Source organism: Mixophyes fleayi, chromosome 1, assembly GCF_038048845.1.
Source record: "Mixophyes fleayi isolate aMixFle1 chromosome 1, aMixFle1.hap1, whole genome shotgun sequence".
Taxonomy (NCBI): Eukaryota; Metazoa; Chordata; class Amphibia; order Anura; family Limnodynastidae; genus Mixophyes; species Mixophyes fleayi.
Genome location: NC_134402.1, coordinates 449,176,643 through 449,197,786, shown reverse-complemented (window position 1 = coordinate 449,197,786; position 21,144 = coordinate 449,176,643).

The window sequence follows — 21,144 nt, the reverse complement described above, 5'->3', positions numbered from 1 at the left end:
AACAGGTCTTATTGAAACACCTCAATTCAATAATTAACAAGTGTGCTCAAATACTTTTGTCCATATAGTGTATACAGTCAGCCCTCCATTTTCTTCAGTGCCAATTTAGAAGAGACAGCGGGTAGGGAGGAGGTTAGCTGCGGTGCTCTGCTGATAAAATAGCATTGAACCAGGGACATTGGAAAGCAATAGAATCATGTAATTTTTGTAAAGCAGTTCTGTAAAGAATAGTCAGCTACAATAGTTTGCTGATCAATTGCCTTTAATTTCAATCTTAAATCCACTTTACACAGACTAGTGGCTACTGGCTGTTGCTAATCTATTGCATTGCATATATCTAATAGTACTAGACAGTATATTATACAGATTGTGTTAGATAGATATCATAGTTATCATTCTGAATTAACTACTAGTATACTAGTATATTCTTTGAGAAAAACAGTGATTTTGCGGTCACACTTCAAAAAACAAACAGATTTCTTTCTTTTAAACTTGAAATTTTTCTACTGAAAGTAATGTTGTGTGGGGCAGTGAAAAGTGAAATAATTTAGAAAAAACTTGGTGTTTACAAGTGAGATCCAGCAGCAGTTGCACACCCCAAAAATGGCTATATATTATTATATTTTAATATTTGATATATTTTCTATTTTTCAATACATTTATATTTTGGAAGCATCATTCAATGTAATTTATACTTAAAAAGGGAGTTTTTGTTAGAGGATTTCTTCTAGGCATTTTTTCGACATTCAGTCTACAGATCGCATGTAGAACATTGCAGCGGCTGGGAAAAAAAATGCTATCTACCATGCCAGCAACTGAAGCAAGTTCATTGGATGAATTAAATAACCAAAACATATTATTGTAAGGTGCAAGAGATAAAAATGTTGAAATGCTACGCACACACTAAATTTGAAACTTTAAACAGGCATAACTAAGAGTAAAGAGGCAGTAACAATTGTCATTAGAGGGACAAAGACATCAGTAGATATTTACACAAGTAGATACCCAATTGTAAAGAGCTACCTAATTTGCTTCCGCTATATAAATAAATGCGGATGTTGTGAGATAAATGTCGCCTGTACACCTACTACAACAATTCAAAGATTAGCCACAAAATACATTGTCAGAGTATTCATCGGTTGCCAAGAGCAAGGCTTTCATTACCTTGTTTTACTTATATGATCTGTGCCAAAGTGCTGCCCTTCTGAATAAAACCAGGGGACTTGTGTATATTTATGGGGAGAGAGTAAAAGTCATTCCCCAGGAGTAAGCTTCGCCCAACTCCGGGGTAACGGGGACTGCCCAAAACTTGCAGCAGAGACTGTCCCCAAAAATGGGTGTACTCACACTGATGCCAGGGCACCCTTGATGCCTCATGCTACCGCTGTATACCAGCTAGTGATAGGCAGCCTGGGCACATGGCTCTAATTATATTAACAGGCAGAGGTCATTGGATGGACAGTGGTATGAATGAACAGAGGTAGACATCTTGAAAAGTAGATATGTGAAGATGTCCTGCACCCATACTACAAAATTTCAAGGTTTAGGTACACCATACATTGCCACAGTATTCATCGGTAGTCAAGAGCAGAGCTTTCCTGCCTTATTTTCGTTATATCATCATCGTCAGCTATTTATATAGCGCCACTAAATCTGCAGCGCTGTACAGAGAAGTTACTCACATTAGTCCTGCCCCATTAGAATTTATGGTCTAAAATTCCAAACATAGACATAGACACAGTCCAAGAGAGACTAAGGTAAATTTAATTGGCATGCAGCTTTTTAAATTAAATTATTGCTGCCTCTTGAATGGATGTGGGGGACGTTCTTTTGGTCCCATTTCTCCTATCCCTGTGCTACCGATTTCTGCTGATAAACTTTTACTACATTGAGTTATGTCCTGGGGCATCCGAGTACCTGTGAGTGCGTCCAATGCTACGGGAAAGGCGGCTGCTATAGGTAAAGACTTCTCCTGCTAGTTCTAAAAGCTTATTACAGTTACTAGGAAGCTGTAACATCATAAAGTATTATATCCTGGGACCAGTGGTGTAATAGTAATTTGACCTTCCACTGTTTGGTTTTGCTATTAGTTTTAGTCGCATTCCTCTCCCCGCCGCCATTTTTGTTTACATAAAAACTGTGACCTTTTGCCAAACAGACATTGGTGTCCTTGTGGTTATATATTTATTTAATTACAGTAATAGTAAGTCTGAACATGCGAAGGCGGTTTGAGTGCAATGAAAGGGAGATATCAACACAATTCAGTTTATGTTTTTTTTTAATTGAATCAGAGCAAACAAATGCAATGATGACAAAGTTAAAAAATTCTTCATTAAGACAGTACGCTGCACACTTTGGCCAGCATTGTTTAAAATTGGCACTATTGTGAAGGAATCATTAGAAAATAGCCTGGAAATGACTGTTAATGCTAAAAATATTGGTATAGGAGTGAAAACAGCTCAAAATGACATTATTTTACTTATTTTTCCCAATTTTCAATTAAATCCAGATCCAAAACCAAATCCAAAACCTTTCACGATAGTTCGACAAAACTGGTACCGATACCAGTTATAAAACTAAAACAGGAGGGTCAGTGCATATCTCTAATCTATAATATAAATGTCTAGTGGCATGTGTTAGTCTGTCTGTGTGTGTGTGGAAAAAAATAAAACCAAGCTGCAGCGCCACCTGCTGGGCGGAGTTATACACTGACCTACTAAATTCTTAGTGTGTGTGGAAAAAAAAATTCAGAAAAGGCTGAAATTTGGTATACCAATATGTTTTTAATTTGTTAATTTAATTTGTTAATTATTAAAAGTGTTTATAAAGATTTAAAAAATATATATATATATTTCTTGAAGGAGAAGTGACAGTTGGGAGTGGTTGGTGGTTGCCGGGGGTGACAGTGGGGAGTGGTTGGTGGTTGAGGCCTGGGCTATGGCCCAAATGCATGACAAGAACCTTTTTAACACCTTAAGTAGCTTGATTTGACTAGAATGCATGAGTATCATGCACGGGTTAACTTGTATATATATATATATATATATATATATATATATATATATATATATTTGATACAGTAAGGGATTGTGGGCCAGATTTACTAAGCTGCGGGTTTGAAAGAGTGGGGATGTTGCCTATAGCAACCAATTAGATTCTAGCTATCATTTTGTAGAAAGTACTAAATAAATAAAAGCTAGAATCTGATTGGTTGCTATAGGCAACATCCCCACTTTTTCAAACCCGCAGCTTAGTAAATCTGGCCCTGTGTGTGTAATTGCGAATGAATGCAAACCAGAAATATGTGCATATATGCCTGAGAAAGCCGTATTATTTGTGGGTGATTACGGGCATGTGTAAATAGCGGATAATCATGGCACTGGTAAACTGCTTGTGATTGGCTGCTTGCACCTCTGAAGCTAATTGGTTCTTTCTCCGTTAATGATTGTGTAAGTAAAAATAAATACATTTTTTTTTGTTTTACAAGGGACATATCTGGTGCAGCTCCCGAAGGTCTTATATAAAGATCATATCATCAACTTGAATTATTTTCAATTGTGTCCAACTTGATAGAAACCCCAATATGTGATGGGTGCAAACTGAGCTATATATATCTGCAAGAGTCAAACAGACCCCAGGGACCACTATGTTATAGCAGCATACACCATTTCCCCCATCCTACACCCTTATACATTTGTACCTTTAAAATCTCTGCTATAACTCCAACACTTCCGATACACACTTTCCTGTTAGGATACTATATCTTCCTGTCTAGGCAGAATTATGTTAATCAAAAACAAATCCTCTATGTTGACAACAGTGTACAAGAAATTAGAAAAGAGAAACTTTCTTTCAAGAAAAAAAAAATTGCCTTTGGGAGTTGACCTTTTAAATGTAAAAAGCAGAATTAAAATTGGAAACCGGAATTGCTTTACAAATGAAAAACCATTTCAGAAGCTGAGTTCTTCGATTATGTAGCAACTAAATGAGTCAAAATGTGTAATGTATTCTCCTGTTGTCTTGTTGGAACACAGACTCTAAGCATATAAGACACCACAGACCAAGTAAGAATAATGGAAATATTTAAACCCAGAGTTGGCTGCAAATGCAGAGAACCAGAAGAGTTTGAGAAGTTTGATCATGCATCATTTTAGATGATCTTTTCTTCGTTTTCATTTGTCACCGGAGTTCTTTCTTAAAATCCAGACGGATCTGTTGTTATTCGGTGGAAATAAAAAGCCATCGGCCATGTTAAGATTGCACAAAGCTTCCTACGGAGGAAAACAATCAACTTTCCACTGAAAGTTGCAAAGCCCCTGGGCGATATATACAAATCCGGAGCCTGCTGCTGAGAGGCAGTGACATGTAAAACAAGAAATATCTGTCTGCGCTGTGTAACGTACAATATTCAGGACATCTAATTACATCTGTGGATGTAGCTCAGTGGAATAGAAAAAGTGAATATTGTCATGTAGTTCTCTGACAGCTATAGAGAGACTTCCTGTTAATATGTAATTATGCATCCTTTATGTCTTATGTAAAATAGACACTTGCTTGAACCCAAGGGAGCAGCGCTGGGAGCTAGCCATGCTAACCATCATGGAAACAGGACTGCTGTATAACAGAAAGCCGCAATATTTATTTTCTCAACCCAACCCCTTGCAAACCATCTAATGGCTGCCAAATACAATAGAAAAGTTAATATATTTGCTTTATATTATCAATAGTCTAAATTTTAGGAAAATAAGCCATACTTGACTACTCTCCTGGAATGTCCGGGAGACTCCCGAATTTCTGGGAGTCCTCCTGGACTCCTGGGAGAGCAGGAAGTTCTCCCAGATCCTGCCCCCATAGTTAAATGGTGGGGGTGGGGCTTATGACGCAATTCATGCGTCATAATGAACCCGCCCCCTGTCATTATAGGCTAGAATTGGTTATGAAATTTAGGGGGCAGGATCAATATAGGCGATTTTCCGAGGCTCATGCCCACCTCCCCCTGGATGCCAACTTGCCAAAGTTGGCAAGTATGAAATAGGCTTGTCAACTAAATATTGTAGTGTTTAAATAGGGGTCAGTCCTGGAAAAAAGGAAGGAAGGATTTTCTCATGACCAACATGTGTTTTACACATGAGCTGTATGATTTTGCAGTGCTAAAGAGACAAATGGAGTATAACAGTTAAGTAGTCAGGGCATGGAGGGCAAACACTTTGCTCACCAGTGCCTGCTCTGTACCCTACTCATTAGTAGAGACTAAGAAGTATATTTACTAAACTGCAGGTTTAAAAAATGGAGAAGTTGCCTATAGCAACCAATCAGATTCTAGCTGTCATTTATTTAGTACTTTCTACAAAATGATAGCTAAAATCTGATTGGTTGCTATAGGCAACATCTCCACTTTTTCAAACCCGCAGTTTAGTACCTGCGGGTTTGAACCCCTAAGAGGTAAATGTATTAAATGGTGTTTCCAGTTTTATTAAAAGCAAAGCACATCGGGTTACAGTTTAAGTAACTGCTGACTGATACATATACCTGTAAATGCAAATTTAGAATTTAATTTAAAATGTTGCCCACATAAAGGTCTCACTGAATATCATTTTGTTTAACCTAATAATGTAGAGTCCTACCACATACTGTCTCCAATAAAAAACAATATTGCATTAGAAAGACTTTGAAAAATATATTAACATCACTTTCTTGATGCTGGGGGTATTTATCTATATATCCATATAAAAATGTTTTCTTTATTTCATTCAAGTTAGAAGTGAGTGTAATAAGGTTTTGATGACCTTTCCACGGACAAGGAGCAATTATGTTATAATTCTAATATTAGGTTTAGTTACTATTCTTTTAAAAATGAAACATTTTATGTTAACTGTTCTGCACAAGCTTAAATTGTAAGGCAAAATAATCTATCAATTTATTTCATTTTCCAATGATATTTTAAAATAGAGTAAATGGAGCATTGTAAGTTCATATTTTACCACCGCTAGGCTTAATTTAGAGTTGGATTTATGTACAACTGTGGCTCCCACAAATGCCCAGTAAAATATAGCTGTATTTAGAGATAAGCGTAAGTTGCCTGCAGAGGGGAATCAAGGGTGCGCAAGCGCAAAGGGAAGGTGAGTAGAGATGGGCACATGTAGTTAGACTAGGGCCACATCACATTTACACCTCTTACAACATCAACACATACTGTTTAAAAAATAACAATTATGAATATATTTAAAAAAAGATTAGTAAAGTAAGTAGCTAGTACCAATGCTATATCCTGGATTGGTCACCACAAAAGCAGGGTAATAATGGGCATGGGGTCACCCTGCTTATACATGCAACTCAAAATATATACAATATACACTTCTCTAAATCAGACCCACTGTGTTTTCATAAATACTTTACCCTGTGGCTGATCACTGACCATGACCTTAAAACATTATGGTTGCCAAGGACGTCGGATAAATTGGAGTCTTCCCATGCTATTGCTTGCAGAATTTCCCTTGATACATTCATATGAAATAGCTGTCAGAAAAGGACGATTAACCTGAGAAGACACGAAATGAATGGAAACATAAATTAGTGAGTAATACCAGCCTTAGCAAGGGAGGCAGTATTGACTACAGTGACAGCTTTCACAAACTAATTAGCGGAGAAATAGTGTGAAGTCACTGTGAAACATGCTATATCCCATTCTTCTCTTGACTGTTTACTTAAGGCAATATATATTAAAAGAACCTTGTAAAGGTTTCAAATCCCCAGAGACTAAATAAACCGATAATAATTTCATTCAGGTGGCAAGGCTTTTCATTTTAACGACTTGAAATGCCCATAAACAAATAAAACAAGAAGTTGGAATGACTTTCCTGGCCTCTCTAAGCTTCATTTTAACACAGCAGAAAGTGTGATAAATGGTCTTTTCTGCAAAAGTAAGAGCAACTTTAAAAAGGAAACTTTCAAGTAAAAATATCACTAAAACGAACAAATATAAAAGTATAAAATGCTCAATGGTTGATATTCCTACATAATAAGCAGTCCCCCTCTACATTCCTTCTTGACAATCTACTACTAATAAAGAACACAACACAGAGCTTGGCAAATAAAGGAAATTAAAATACCAGTTTGGCTAGGACCAATTCTCCTAATACCACATTTACTCTCCCAATAGGAATACATGGAGAACTATTTCACCCAGACGCACCCTTATCCATAAATTTGATTATCCCTTACCCCAATCATCTGAGAACCTGCGTTCCTTCTGGGCTGGTGAAGCACAACCAACAAGCCTGCCCCTGAGGATGGTGCCTGTACCAGAACCAAAGCTGACTTTTCAAAGGTAGGCGGGTTCACCATGGCATAAATATTTCTAATATGCACCCACCAAGCATAGGCTGCCGACTGCTCTATGTTTTCTGGCAAAACACAAACTGCAAACCTACTGGTGTTGGTACCCAAACCACCAGTGTAATGTCCCACATCGGGAGGAATCATAGCACAGACAACCAAGCCGAAAGGTTTTGGAACCCAAACCAAAACCTCCCTACCATGGGTACAAATAAAAATACCCTCACCTGCCAGAAGCCGCCTAAAGTTCCGGGACCTGATGGACTCATTATGTCCTACTAAAACCTTTAGCCCCAAATTTACCCCCAAACTAACCCAACTCTTTAACTCTGTATTACACAGGGACGCCTTCCACTCGGACTCGACTTCGTCTACAATAATCGTCATTACTAAGCCTGACAAGGATCACACTTTATGCTCCAATTTCAGTCCTATTTCACTTTTCAACACAGACATTAAACTTTTCACTAAAATCTTGGCATACAGAATGAACAGAGTTCTGGCCGAGCTAATTGACCCTGACCAGGTGGGGTTTATCCCCAACAAATAAGCCTCTGACAACACTCATAGAGTGATTGACCTGATCCACTACATAAACACGAAAAAGCTCCCCCTGATTCTGCTCACACTGGACGCAGAGAAAGTGTTTGACAGGATCTTCTGGTCCTTTATGTTCTCTGTGCTGGAGGCGTTTGGTTTTCAAGGACGTTTTTTAAAAGTAATACATGCCTTATACGCGAGCCCCACCTGCCAATGGGAAGATATCAAGAAACATTCACATATGAAACAACACCCGCCAGGGATGCCCGCTATTTTCTGTTCTTTTCGCTCTTCGTATGGAAGCTCTAGCTGCCAAAATCCGTCTTAAACCTGATATAACAGGGGTTTGTCTCAGAGCTAATCAAGCTAATCATTATAAGATTTCCTTTCCAAAAGATGATATACTTTTGACATTAACTAACCCTGTGACTTCCCTCCAAAAGCTTATGTCAGAATTGTCCCGTAGCACTGCCCTCTCGGGATATGCAATAAATGATGCAAAGTCTAAGGCCATGTTCCCCATACGATCTGAGAAAATTTACAGCTTTCCTTTAAATTTCAGTGGTGACCTCACTCTATCTGAAATTTGGGAGTGGCCATCACGAAACATCACTAAGGGCTTTACCAATCCAACTACTCCCCTTTACTGACCCGCCTCCAATAAGACCTCACCAAATGGCACCCACTACCCATACCTTGGATTTGTAGAATTCAAGTTATAAAAATGAATGTAATTCCTCACATTTTATATTTACTCAAAATACTCCTGGTTCAGGTGTCGGCTCACGTGCTTGTAACTCTTGTAACTCTTCAATCCTCGTGTAATCGCTTCAGGTCGGAAGCCCACGTTCAGCAAAACTATACTATTTTGGCCTAAAGAATCCAAAGGTCTTGGATTCCCCCTACTACCTGGCTACTCAACTCAGACATGTCATTTCGTGGCACATTAATCTGACTCACAAAAAGTGGATTAACATCCAGAATGCCCTGGCCTCAACATGCCCCTACATTACCTCCCACGGCTCCCCAGAATCCATAGGCCTGCCTTGGTCAATAGACCTCTAAGCCCTCATAGCAACTGAAACCCAAGGCATCTATCTGTCAGGCGCCATCCCTGCTGATCTCTGACAGCTGGGGACGGACGCCCGACTTCCGCCAAGTGGTCTGTTGCTTAGCAACAGACCCGCTGCAGCTTCCTGTGGACGGCCGTCGGGCACATGCATCCTGCCCCGTCCCATTGCTAGGCAACGGGACACTACTACTGCACGGCATGCCGCCCTCCTGAAGCCCTCCTATCAGCTGCTGCTCTTGTCTATTTAAACCTGTATCTGGCACCATTAGGGTGCCAGAGTAACAGGTCCCATACCTAGTGTTCCTGGTTTCCCTAGCTGCTGTCTCCTAAAGTTATTTTCAGTGTTCCAGCCTCCTCGTTGTGACCCGGCTAGTTTGACCATCCCTCATTCTGTGTGACCCATATTGCTCCTTGACCTCGGCTTGTTGACCATTCTCTGGATTCTCCCTGGTACCTTGCATTCCTGATTTGGCTTGACCCGGACCGTCTGACCCTTCTACTTTGTAATGTACTATTGATAGAGTTTGAAAATAAAGAGATTAAAATAAAAAACACAACCCCAAAGCAGGTGATGACACCTAAAGCACCTGCAGAGGACTTCAAAAAGTAGGCTAAGCAGAACACCATCAGCCAGGGAAATTTATAATGTGGCCTAAGTAATCTCCCACCTTGACACAACAGTGAGAGAGCCCTAGGTTTACTTTGCCTGCTCAAATTAACCCCTTAGAGAGGGACACATAAAGTTACGAATGCACACCTCACTTTTTAATTTCCCTCGGGCTTATTTCATCATGCAGTCATAAGTCTCTTTTAAAATGGATAGCATTTCAAAACTTGACTTATTATACATTGTATAATGCTAGAGATGGGCGGGCTCCGTTCCCCGAGATCCGAATCCATCCGAATATTGCCTATCCGAGTACCGGCTCGGTACTCTCACCCATTCGGAATCTAAATCGAGGAAAAACGTCATGGTGACGTATTCGTATTTTGGAGGTCGGTTCTCGCGAGATTTGAAAAGCATAAATACCTGCCTCCACAGCAATCCAATTTGACAGAGGGAGAGAGCAGGGTTAGGTCACAGGCTATATTAGCGCAGGGACAGAGCAATTAGTGTACACAAAACTGTTTCTATCCTAATCTCTACAATTACAATATTAATACCATTTACAATTATTAGAGCAGTAATAGAGGAGGAGAGAGGAGGTTTTCTTTTTCTTTTGTGGGCACTCCAAGTGCTTTTGGGGTGTCTCATATTCCGCAGTGTTTTACACTAAATTGTTCTGGCTGTCACAAAAAAAGTCATCTTTGTCAGCAATATCTATCTAATAAATCATTTTGCACTACAAGTGATTTGGGCTCATTAAAATGGATTCAAAGCAGTCCACATATGAGCAGAATCCGCAACCAGGTTCTGTCACCAGTCCTGATGATAGTGTTCCCAGTACGTCATCTGGGAAAGGCGATGTAAAAGTACATAGTCTTTTTAAATCTGGGAAAAAAACACACCAAAAGAAAATTTACTGTGTTGAAGCGATAAAGAAGTGTAACTGAGGAAAAGTTAACTGCCAATAAATTTATTTTTGCCAAAATGCCATTCTACACACGCAGTGGTAAAGAAAGAATGAGGCCTTCGCCTTTCTCTATTAGTGGCAGATCCCAAAATGTTACCGAGCCTTTTTCTTGTACGGTCACTCGTGACCAAGCAAGACCAAATAATTTGGAGTCTGAAAGTGGTGCACAACTACTGTTACGCGTCAAAGCCGAGCTGCAAGAAAACAGTAAGGCATTAGAGGATAATTTATGCTCTGAATCAGAAATGACAACAATCCCTGTGGAGAGTCCATCCACCAGTGGTATGTCTAATCAGGAGCATTCTGTTAGTGTACCCATAAAGAAGGGTCCTTTCAACAGTTCTGCTGATGTGTGCCTGAACAGCCCGATTGTAGCCGGGGATACACCAATTGAGGATGCCACTTTGGAATTAGAAGAGTATGAGGGGGGAGATTTATGTAGGCGACAATGGCGCTAATGATGATGTTAATGATTATGATGCAGACAGATACCAAATTGACTTTCTCAATTTTTATTTATATTCTAGATTATACAACGGCTGAATAGTTTACTATTTTACGCCTAGTGGAGAGGGGGTCTGATGCAGACAGATACCAAACTGCCTTTGTCCATTTCTTTTTATATTCATGGATACAAGTGTGCCTTCGATTCTAACATTCAAGTGTCTCTATTGAAGTGGCGAATCATCTTCAATTATTTAAATTCACTCTGGGGTATTATACCACTCAGCTGGTCCATAAGAAGGCTCTATTATCACTGGCTCCAACAACCTGTACTATGTACTAAGAGCGCTCTCCAGCCGGAATTGAGACAATACTACTACCGGATCTGTGTTGTACAGCAGAGTCCGTGCTTTAGAGACCGGCTAACCTCAGAAGGAATGATATCATCCAAAAACGGATCATCTGTTTTATTGACGGATCATAGAAATAAGGTGATTGAGATCTATCTCGCCACACACACCATCTGACTCTGAAGGAGGCCGTATCCATGAGGTATTTTACTCATTATTCATAGAACAGTGTGCATTCTACTAAGCATATACTGAATACTTTGGATGTTCCGGATTTATGATTGAATATTCTATATCTGGATGTGCTTTTTCTGTGTACACCAACTTTTTTCTACAGCCGCGGTTGTGTCCTTTTTATATGTGTGTTTTTATGTATGTTTCTTTATATGTGTGTCTATTACAGTGTCCTATATTGGGTATACCCTAATATAGGGTTTATTTGATAGATCCAGGAGCACTATTTTAAGTCCGATTGACTGTGGATATTGACAAGTATAATAAATGCAGTGTTAATTTTACCTGGCAATTTGTCAACTGAATCATTTTGCTTGACAGGAGATCCTCCGTAAACTGTGGCGTTTATTTAGCCAACATTGATTTTCTTTCTAGCAGCGCGACCTTCATTTATTGTTGTTTGTGATATTCTAATTCTACAGTCTATGCAGGCTGCTTTTTTGCTATACAACTACAAGTGGAAGGGGGGGCTATAAAGAAAAAAAACTGCCTTTGTCCATTTCTTTATATATTTAACTATAAGTGTAGGGTGTAATATACACCCAAAGACGATGGCTGCATTGCCAATAGGCTAAGATGGAGAGGAAGACAATCAGGTTTGTGTGCAGAATTAAGGACGGCCTACCAGGGATTAAACTGTTTTCTTCCTAATTTATTAGCTTTAGAATTACCTTACTTATCCAAGAAACAGGTGGAGCAATAAATTTGGGTATTTTATGCCCAAAAACATTGATTTTTAAACAAAATTGCAAAACAAAACCAAACAAAACAAAAACAAAAACCAAAATACACAAGGGCGGTTTTCAAAACCAAAGCCAAAACCAAAACACGACGGTAATCCAGATCCAAAACCAAAACCAAAACCAAAACCAAAACACGGGGGTCAGTGAGCATCTCTATATAATGCATACCTTTACAGTGAAATATTACGATATTAGAAGTCAACAGAGGTATTTGACTATATTAAAACACAAGTGCACACTCTGGGTTGATCCCTGTTATCCTTATGTTTACCAGTAGAGGGTTCATTATATCTTATAATACATGTGTGATATTGTGGTCCTGGGTGGAGAAAGGTAGTGCGCTGGTCTGAGGGGAGCACCAAGGTGGCAGAGAGAGGAGAGGCCCACGTCTGTCAGAGGTGTAGAGAAAGCAAGACGGACTGCAGACACATCCAAATAAGCTTTTATTGGGGAAGGATAGGTAAGACAACTCTCTAAAACCTTACTTAACTTACTATAAAAAGATATGTGGTATTCTTAAATTGCCCAATAAATAAATTTAACTGCAATCAATACAAAATTAACATTACTCTGTAAACAATCAAGCTCTTAGATAAGTACAACAATACTAACTATTATATTAGGTACTTTTCTAATTGTATAATTACTATTTTTAAAGATTAACTCTTGAGTGTTAACGCGGCAATATTCTTATTTACTGGTACCAGTCCTACATAGTATGTATTCAGAACCAGAGGTCTTCTAGTAGTCCACAATAAGTCTTGAGTATTACAGTTATGATCTATTACTAAATAAACTGGAGTTTGAAGGTATGGATCTTCACTTTGAGCCCAGACTTTATATGTGGTGCAGTTTTGTTCATATGGCAGTCTCTCCTTGGCTACTATGGGTATCCTGACAATATTTCTCCTGGTCAGTGCTTATAAGTACAATTTACAATCTTTGGTAAGTATAATGTACAAGTGTTTGAGTGTTGTTACTTATCTTTTCTTAAAATATTTCTGTGTGCAGTCCATTAACATCTATGAGGAATGCCAGGGATAAGGGATGCTCTTTTACAGCATCTATGTCCTTATCCTTGGCACTTTGAAAGTTTGGGATACTCTTTCTTGATTCAATTGTGGCAAGAGCTCGCTACTGCAGAAGCACACGCGTACAACTTCTTCCTTTTTATGGTTCTTTATTATATCATATTGCTAGCTAAATGCCTCCTTTTGTTACATATCCCTCCCCCTAGCGTTTCCAAGTAGGGGGACGCGGACTTCGCGAGGAGCGCATATTTTTGTGACAACGCATCTGCATTTTTGTGTAGAATCCCAGGCCTATGTTCTACTGAGAACTTAAAAGGTTGTAGTGCCAAGAACCAGCGGGTTAACTTGGCATTTACCTCCCGGTTGTTCTGCATCCATCTTAATGGTGCATGGTCTGTTATTAGGGTGAACTCTCTGCCTAGGAGATAATAGCGCAGAGCTTCTGTAGCCCATTTTATGGCAAGACATTATTTCTCCACAGTGGCATATTTTTGTTCCCTTGGAAGCAACTTACGACTTAGGTACAGGACAGGATTTTCTACTCCATTCTTCTCCTGTGACAAGACTGCACCTAAGCAAACAACAGAAGCATCAGTTTGGAGGAAGAACATCCGGGTAAAATCTGGTGCTTGTAGAACTGGAGAGGAACAAAGAGCTAACCGAAGATCAGACCAGGCGGTTTCTGCAGAGTCAGACTAGGTTAATCTATCTGGACAACTTTTTTTTAACATGTCCGTAAGTGGAGCAGCTCTTGTGGCGAAGTGGCTTACAAACCACCTGTAGTAACCTACTAAGCCTAAATAGATTCTTAACTGTGACATTTTCTCTGGTCTTGTCCAATTTTTGACTGCCTCCACTTTGTCTAAATGTGATCCCCAGTCTGGGGTATAAATCACTATATCGTCCAAGTAAGCAGCTGCATAAGCTGTGTGAGGTCGTAGCAATTTATTCATAGCCCTTTGGAAGGTGGCAGGTGCCCCATGCAACCCAAAGGGTAGGACTTTATATTGATAGAGACCATCAGGGGTGGAAAATGCTGTCTTTGGCTTGGCCGTGGAAGTCAGGGGAACTTGCCAATAACCCTTTGTTAGATCAAGGGTTGTTAAATAATTGCTACCAGCAAGATTTTACACTAGTTCATCCACGCGTGGCATCGGATAGGCATCAAACTGCGACATACTGTTTAGGCGCCTAAAGTCATTGCAGAACCTAATTGTCCCATTGGGTTTTGGGACAAGCACAATGGGACTATTCCATTCACTAGTGGACTCTTCAATAACATGTAACTGGAGCATCTTCTCGACCTCCTTTCTCATGTCCACCCGTCTGGCTTCTGGAATACGATATGGCTTCTGCTTGACAATGACTCCTGGCGCAGTGACAATGTCATGTTCGATTTAGGTAGTGCGCCCAGGAATGGAAGAGAAGACATCCCTGTTCCGGCGAATCATTTCTTCAGTCTGTTGTCTCTGCTGAATGGACAAGGCTGGCTCTATGGGAACTTCAGACTTTTCAATGGCAGTACTCACTACCTGAGGAGAGGTTTCCTCATCATGCCAGGGTTTAAGGAGGTTCACATGATATATTTGCTCCTCCCTTCTCCTACCTAACTGGTGGACTCTGTAATTGACAGGACCGACAGCCTCTAGAACTTCATATGGACCCTGCCAATGGGGGAAAAGTTTGCTTTCCTGGGTATTAACCAGGACTAGGACCTTGTCCCCAGGCTTGAAAGATCGAACAACAGCACTTTAGTCATAACTTTTCTTCTGTCATTCCTGAGCCTCTTTTACATGTTGCTGCACAATGGGCCCTATCTTTCCTAGCCTTTCATACATTTGGGACACAAATTGTACCAGATGTGGCTCCCTGGGACCTTGCTGCTCCCACCCTTCTTTTATCATATCCAAGATACCCCTGGGCTGTCTCCCAAACAATAACTCAAAGGGACTAAACCCTGTTGAAGCTTGAGGTACCTCACGGATGGCAAACATCAAATAGGGAATAAGAGTGTCCCAATCTTTTTTCTCTTAAAGCGTTGCACCAAGCCATCTGTTTGTGGATGGTATACAGAGGTGTGAAGCGCCATAACCCCTAGCAACTGGCACATGTCCTTCATTAGTTTAGACATGAATGGAGTACCCTGGTCTGTGAGAATTTCTTTGGGTATTCCCAAGCGTGTAAACATCAATACAAGTTCTTTAGCTATGGTGCTGGACTTTATGTTTCGTAGGGGAATTGCCTCTGGATACCTGGTTGCATAGTCAAGCACCACTAGTATATATTGGTCCCCACATGCAGATTTTTCCAGGGGCCCCACAAGGTCCATAGCTATCCGTTCAAAGGGAACTTGTACTATTGGTATTGGAATGAGAGGTGCCCTGTACATGGGTTTGGGATAGGTTCTCTGACAAATGGGACAGGACCGGCAATACTTTTTCACTGCCATGTGTACACTGGGCCAGTAAAACCTAAGCAGAACTCGTTCCCGTGTTTTATCCTCCCCTAGGTGTCCCCCACAGACATGTGTATGTGCTGCTTTTAACACTAGGGTTACATGGACCTGAGGAACCATTAATTGTTCTACTTTTTCCCCCTGTACATTAGCAACTCTATACAGGAAATTATTTTTAACAATAAAATATGATATACCTTTTGCAGGCTGGGCGGCTTTCGCTACCCCATTTATCTAAGTCACACTTTTAAAGGCATGTTTCAAAGTGGCATCATTAAGTTGACCTTGAGCAAAGTCCTGCAAAGGAAACAAAATTGGTATTGCAGACCAGTCCGTATCCTCACTGACAGGCAGGGTGGGCTCATCTGCGACATCACCGACCAATGCTAGTTTGGACTGCCCATGTTTCCCCACAGTTGGATGCTTTTGTGGAACTCCTGCTGTGACTCCCAGGATGGCATTCCGGTTTGGCGGTTCCCAAAGATTGATGTCCAGATGTTGTGGATTCTTATGCGGTTCCTTTAAGACCGGGCTTCCGACCGTTGCATCAGTTGCCGGCATGTCCGGCCGGATCCGCTCACCGAGGACATCATTAAACAGTGGGAAGTCTCGCCCCAAAATGAGTGGATATGGGAGTTTAGGTGCTATGGCAGCTACCACCATAACAGTTTTGTCTTTGAGTGTGACTGGTAGTATTGTTCTTTCATACTCCTCTGTTAAAGGATAAAGCAGAGCTGGAAACCAATGAGAGTTCACTCCCTGAGTCAACCAAGGCCAGAACAAGGTTTTGGTTGATTAGCACAGTCACCCGGAACAAACAAGGACTTCCTGATGTCGGACTCATGGTCAAACAGCTTGGAAATGCAGGCCCAATATGTGCTACAGAACAGTCCATGGGTTCCTGTAGTTTAGGACACTCTGCCTTAAAGTGGCCTGGCTCACCACATTCAAAACACTTCAAATTAGACAACTTTGCACCTGGCCCTCTGTCCGTAGCAGTTTTGCCAATCGGGCCCTGCAGCAAGTATTGTCAAACCTGGCTTTTGGCGTGGCAGCGGGTTTGACACAAATGCAGGTTCTTTAGTCATTTGCTGTAGTGCACAAAATCTTTCTACCACGGTGGCAAGCTCTTTATAAGTTTGTGGGTCTGATTGCAGAACCCACCTTTGCAAATCGCGGTTCAGCCACTGGATGCAGTGATCTATCGCCAGAACTTCAATAATCCGAGAAGGCGAATTCTCCTCAGGCTGCAGCCATTTCTTTAAAATTTTAGAAAGCTCAGCCACTTGCGTTCTGACCGGTTTTTCTTTATTATAGCGCTATTGGTGATAGCGCTGGGCTCGGCCTGGCCCTGAAACTCCAATGCGAGCCAATATCTCAGACTTTAGACACAGATAATCAGAGGCCCGTTCCTCATCTAGATCCATATAAGCTCGCTGAGCTTCACCAGTCAGATATGGCGCCAGTCTCTCAGCCCAATCTCTAGGAGGCCATTTTGCCCTTTTTGCAAGTCTCTCGAAAGACACCAGATATGCTTCTACGTCATCAGCTGGTGACATTTCCTGGAGAACAGGACCAGGTGGTTCATTTCTGTCATGTCTCATCTGGCTTAACTCTTCTCTTAAGAGCCTTGTGTTTTCCACCTGTGCCTCGGCGACTTGTAGCATCTGAGCTTGCTGCACAGCAGCCACATTCACGAGGGTTCTCATTACTTCCTCCATGTTGACGTCTGCGCGGGTTGGGTAGCGGAAACTTGCTTCCCGGACCATCCCACTCCAGACACCACTTGTGGCAAAAGCCCGCTACTGCAGAAGCACACGCGTACAACTTCTTCCTTTTTATGGTTCTTTTTGCCAGCATGGTAATAATGTTTTGACACCGTATACTTGCACAGCAATTATGGAAACCCTCAACGCTTACTATACATAGTCCAGCTCTCTGTCCAGATCAGCCAGCTAGCCCAGCGTTGATCTCCCTGAACAATGAAACAAGCAGGGTTTTATACCTGACACTCCTCCCACAGGCCTAGCTTGATGGACAGGTGACACACCCACCTTCTCTTTAAAAGGAAACGCCCATCCCTGGCTCTGGTTAGACTATCAGACCCACCCTGTCTGTTTGCTGAGAGGAAGCAGCTTTTAAATCATGTAAGTAAACCAATTTTAAACTACACATATGTTTTTGCCTGGTTTAATCTCCACCTAGGTACATAACTGTGCCAATGTTTTATTCTACTTCCCTGCTTTCTCTGCATATTGCCAGCTAAATGGCTCCTTTTGTTACACAATAAATATGTGATGAGCCCAAATGTGCTCAACACAGGGGTGAGGAAAGCATCAGCGGCAAAGGGGTTAAAGTACAATTTAGGTGAGAGTAATTTTACATTTACAAGCTATTGTGTCACGGAATACACTATGGTTTTTCTTATTCCCTCTTTTGAGCACTGTTTATTGATGGTTTTTATGGACCAATGACGTTTGAAACGATCAAGACAGTATTGAAGGTTCTCTTTATCACCATTGATAAATGAGTAAAATGTATTCACATATGGAATTTGTAATAATACACAGAGAACAATACTTTTCTTTATTACACATACCACTTATGGGAAGCGAGGAAACACCAGACTTTGTCTACACTCACGTTGAACACCTATTATGTCAGCTCTCTACATGAAACCACTTCAAATTTTTTTCCCCTTGAACATTACACACTATACTTGGTTATCTTTTATTCTGGGGTCTATCTATGCTGGATTCTTTGAAGCATTAGCTTCACCTTGAAGCTTCTTATGGGAGATTCTTCTTTATCCTGGCAGCGTTGAAAGGATTATGTGTCATATATTTGTTTCCATACAACACTGGACAGAATTCATAGCCATCTCGTGGTGCTGGTCTTGCTCTTTTTTTCATTTTAATAACAAAGGGGCTGATCCATTAAGGATCTTAACTTGAGAAACTTCTTATTTCAGTCTCCTGGACAAAACCATGTTACAATGCAAGGGGTGCAAATTAGTATTCTGTTTTGCACATAAGTTAAATACTGCCTGTTGTTTCATGTAGCACACAAATATCAACTTTAAATTTCAGTCTACAAATAAGCTATCAAGTATTTGTGTGCTTCATGAAAAAACAGGCAGTATTTAACTTATGTGCAAAACAGAATACTAATTTGCACCCCTTGCATTATAACATGGGTACAATGCAAGGAGACTGAAATAAGAATTTTTTCAAGTTAAGATCCTTAATGAATCAGGCCCAAAGCGAGTACATGTGGAAATCATCTTACCCTAGGAGTTATTAACCACATGCACTGGTATCACTCAAACGTGATAACAAAGGATACACCCACATATTCTTTGGTAATAAATAACTAGATAATCTGTATGTGATAGATAGAATTCAAGTCGTTTTTTCCAATACCTCTTCTAAATACGTTTTTAAGTGGAGCAATGGTTACATACTACTAAAATCTAAAATAGAATTAAAGTGTATATAGCATTGACATGGCATTATCTTTCTTACTAGTCTACTGTTTTCTTCTTCTGATGATGATGATAATAGTAATAATTATTATAATTATCTCTGAATTGTAATGAACCACAGTGCTCTACAATGCCAGGTAGTGGAGAAGACAGGACATAAATAAAACAGGGAAATACAATGTAGACAAAAAAATGCAGTCATGAAAGGAAGGGGCCTGCTCATGACCTTACAATCTAATGGGATTTATAGTTTGAGTGTGATTATGTACAACATGTGCATATGAAACACTGGATTGGTAATGCCTATTTTATGCTATGTAACTATTTTTGCTATTGTGATGAAACACGGTATTAATCTCACCTTAATTTGTAGCCCTCTGGTTTCCCATATTTCTCAATCATATGTTTTAAATTATGCATTTGCATTTGTCACGGTGATGCTTAAACTTGTTAATAGTGTATTTTTAAGTTGTAACATGTCTGGTAACATGTCTTTCCTAACTTGTGTGCACATGCAGATTAGTCCATTGTCTCAGCCTAGGCAAAAGGATTATTGTCCAACAAATTCCTGTATGAATGTACATCACATTATGGGGTCTCAAGTCCATTGTTTAGCTGTGCGCCTGTGTGCGAAAAGGTAGATAGAGCTGTTTGTTTAATTAAAGATTACTTTATTGTGTATTTAAATGTAATGTCTCTGGATTGTGACAGCAGCACGGTGGCTTAGTGGTTAGCACTTCTGCCTTGCAGCACTAGGGTCATGAGTTCAATTCCCGACCATGGCCTTATCTGTGAGGAGTTTGTATGTTCTCCCTGTGTTTGCATGGGTTTCCTTTGGGTGCTCCGGTTTCCTCCCACACTCCAAAAACATACTGGTAGGTTAATTGGCTGCTAACAAATTGACCCTAGTCTGTGTCTGTCTGTGTGTGTCTCTCTATCTGTGTGTGTGTGTTAGGGAATGTAGACTGTAAGCCCCAATAGGGCAGGGTTTGATGTGAATGAGTTCTCTGTACAGCGCTGTGGAATTAGTGGCGCTATATAAATAAATGGTGATGATGATGATTGTGACTTCTCCTGCATAAACAAACTCCATTGTTTAGCAACAGAACAAAACCTGTCCCTAATTATAAAAGAGTAACTCCTTTGTTATTCCTTTGTAAAGGTAAACACAGAAAAGGACCAATCGGGCAGATCCTGGAACTCCTCAGAAGGCCATTTCTATCTTTAAAAGACAGCTCCCCAAAACAGCAAATGGGCAATCACTATCCAGTGATAGCTAAAGTCAGGCTGTCATTGAGATTTCGTTCTCTGCCAGGTGACAGGGAAGGGACAATATATCCCTGAAGTACTTCCTTTGTCCTAATCACTCTCCAGGGCTTGGGGAGCTGTGTGTCTGCCAAAAGCGGAGTGACAGTGTCTTGGGACCACTGCCGTGCTTTTAGCCACAAAGGAGAGAGCATCTGCATCCCAGGAGAAGTTTGGATAGGTACCAGGTATGACAGCTGTGCGGTGCAAAGAAATACACTAAACCTGGTATCATGACAGCTATATACTTTCTGACAACATTAAATTATTAATGAAAATAAAAAGGAAATTGATCAATTAACCAATAAATTTACCAAAACAAAACTTGGTTAAATAGTACAAAAAAACACTAAAAGGTTTAATTTCTTTTAATTCCAAAAAGTACTACTCATGTGTATATGTAAATAAAGCACCCCCTACCATGAAGTATATGAATATTATAAATCATCTTGAAGTTCTGGGCCCTGAATAATAACACTCAAACTGCATGACTACAATCAGAATAGGATACACATTTTTAAAACCTGTAGGCAAAGATCTTTTGTCATCATAAGCTCTGTCTCACAACTCTTTTAAT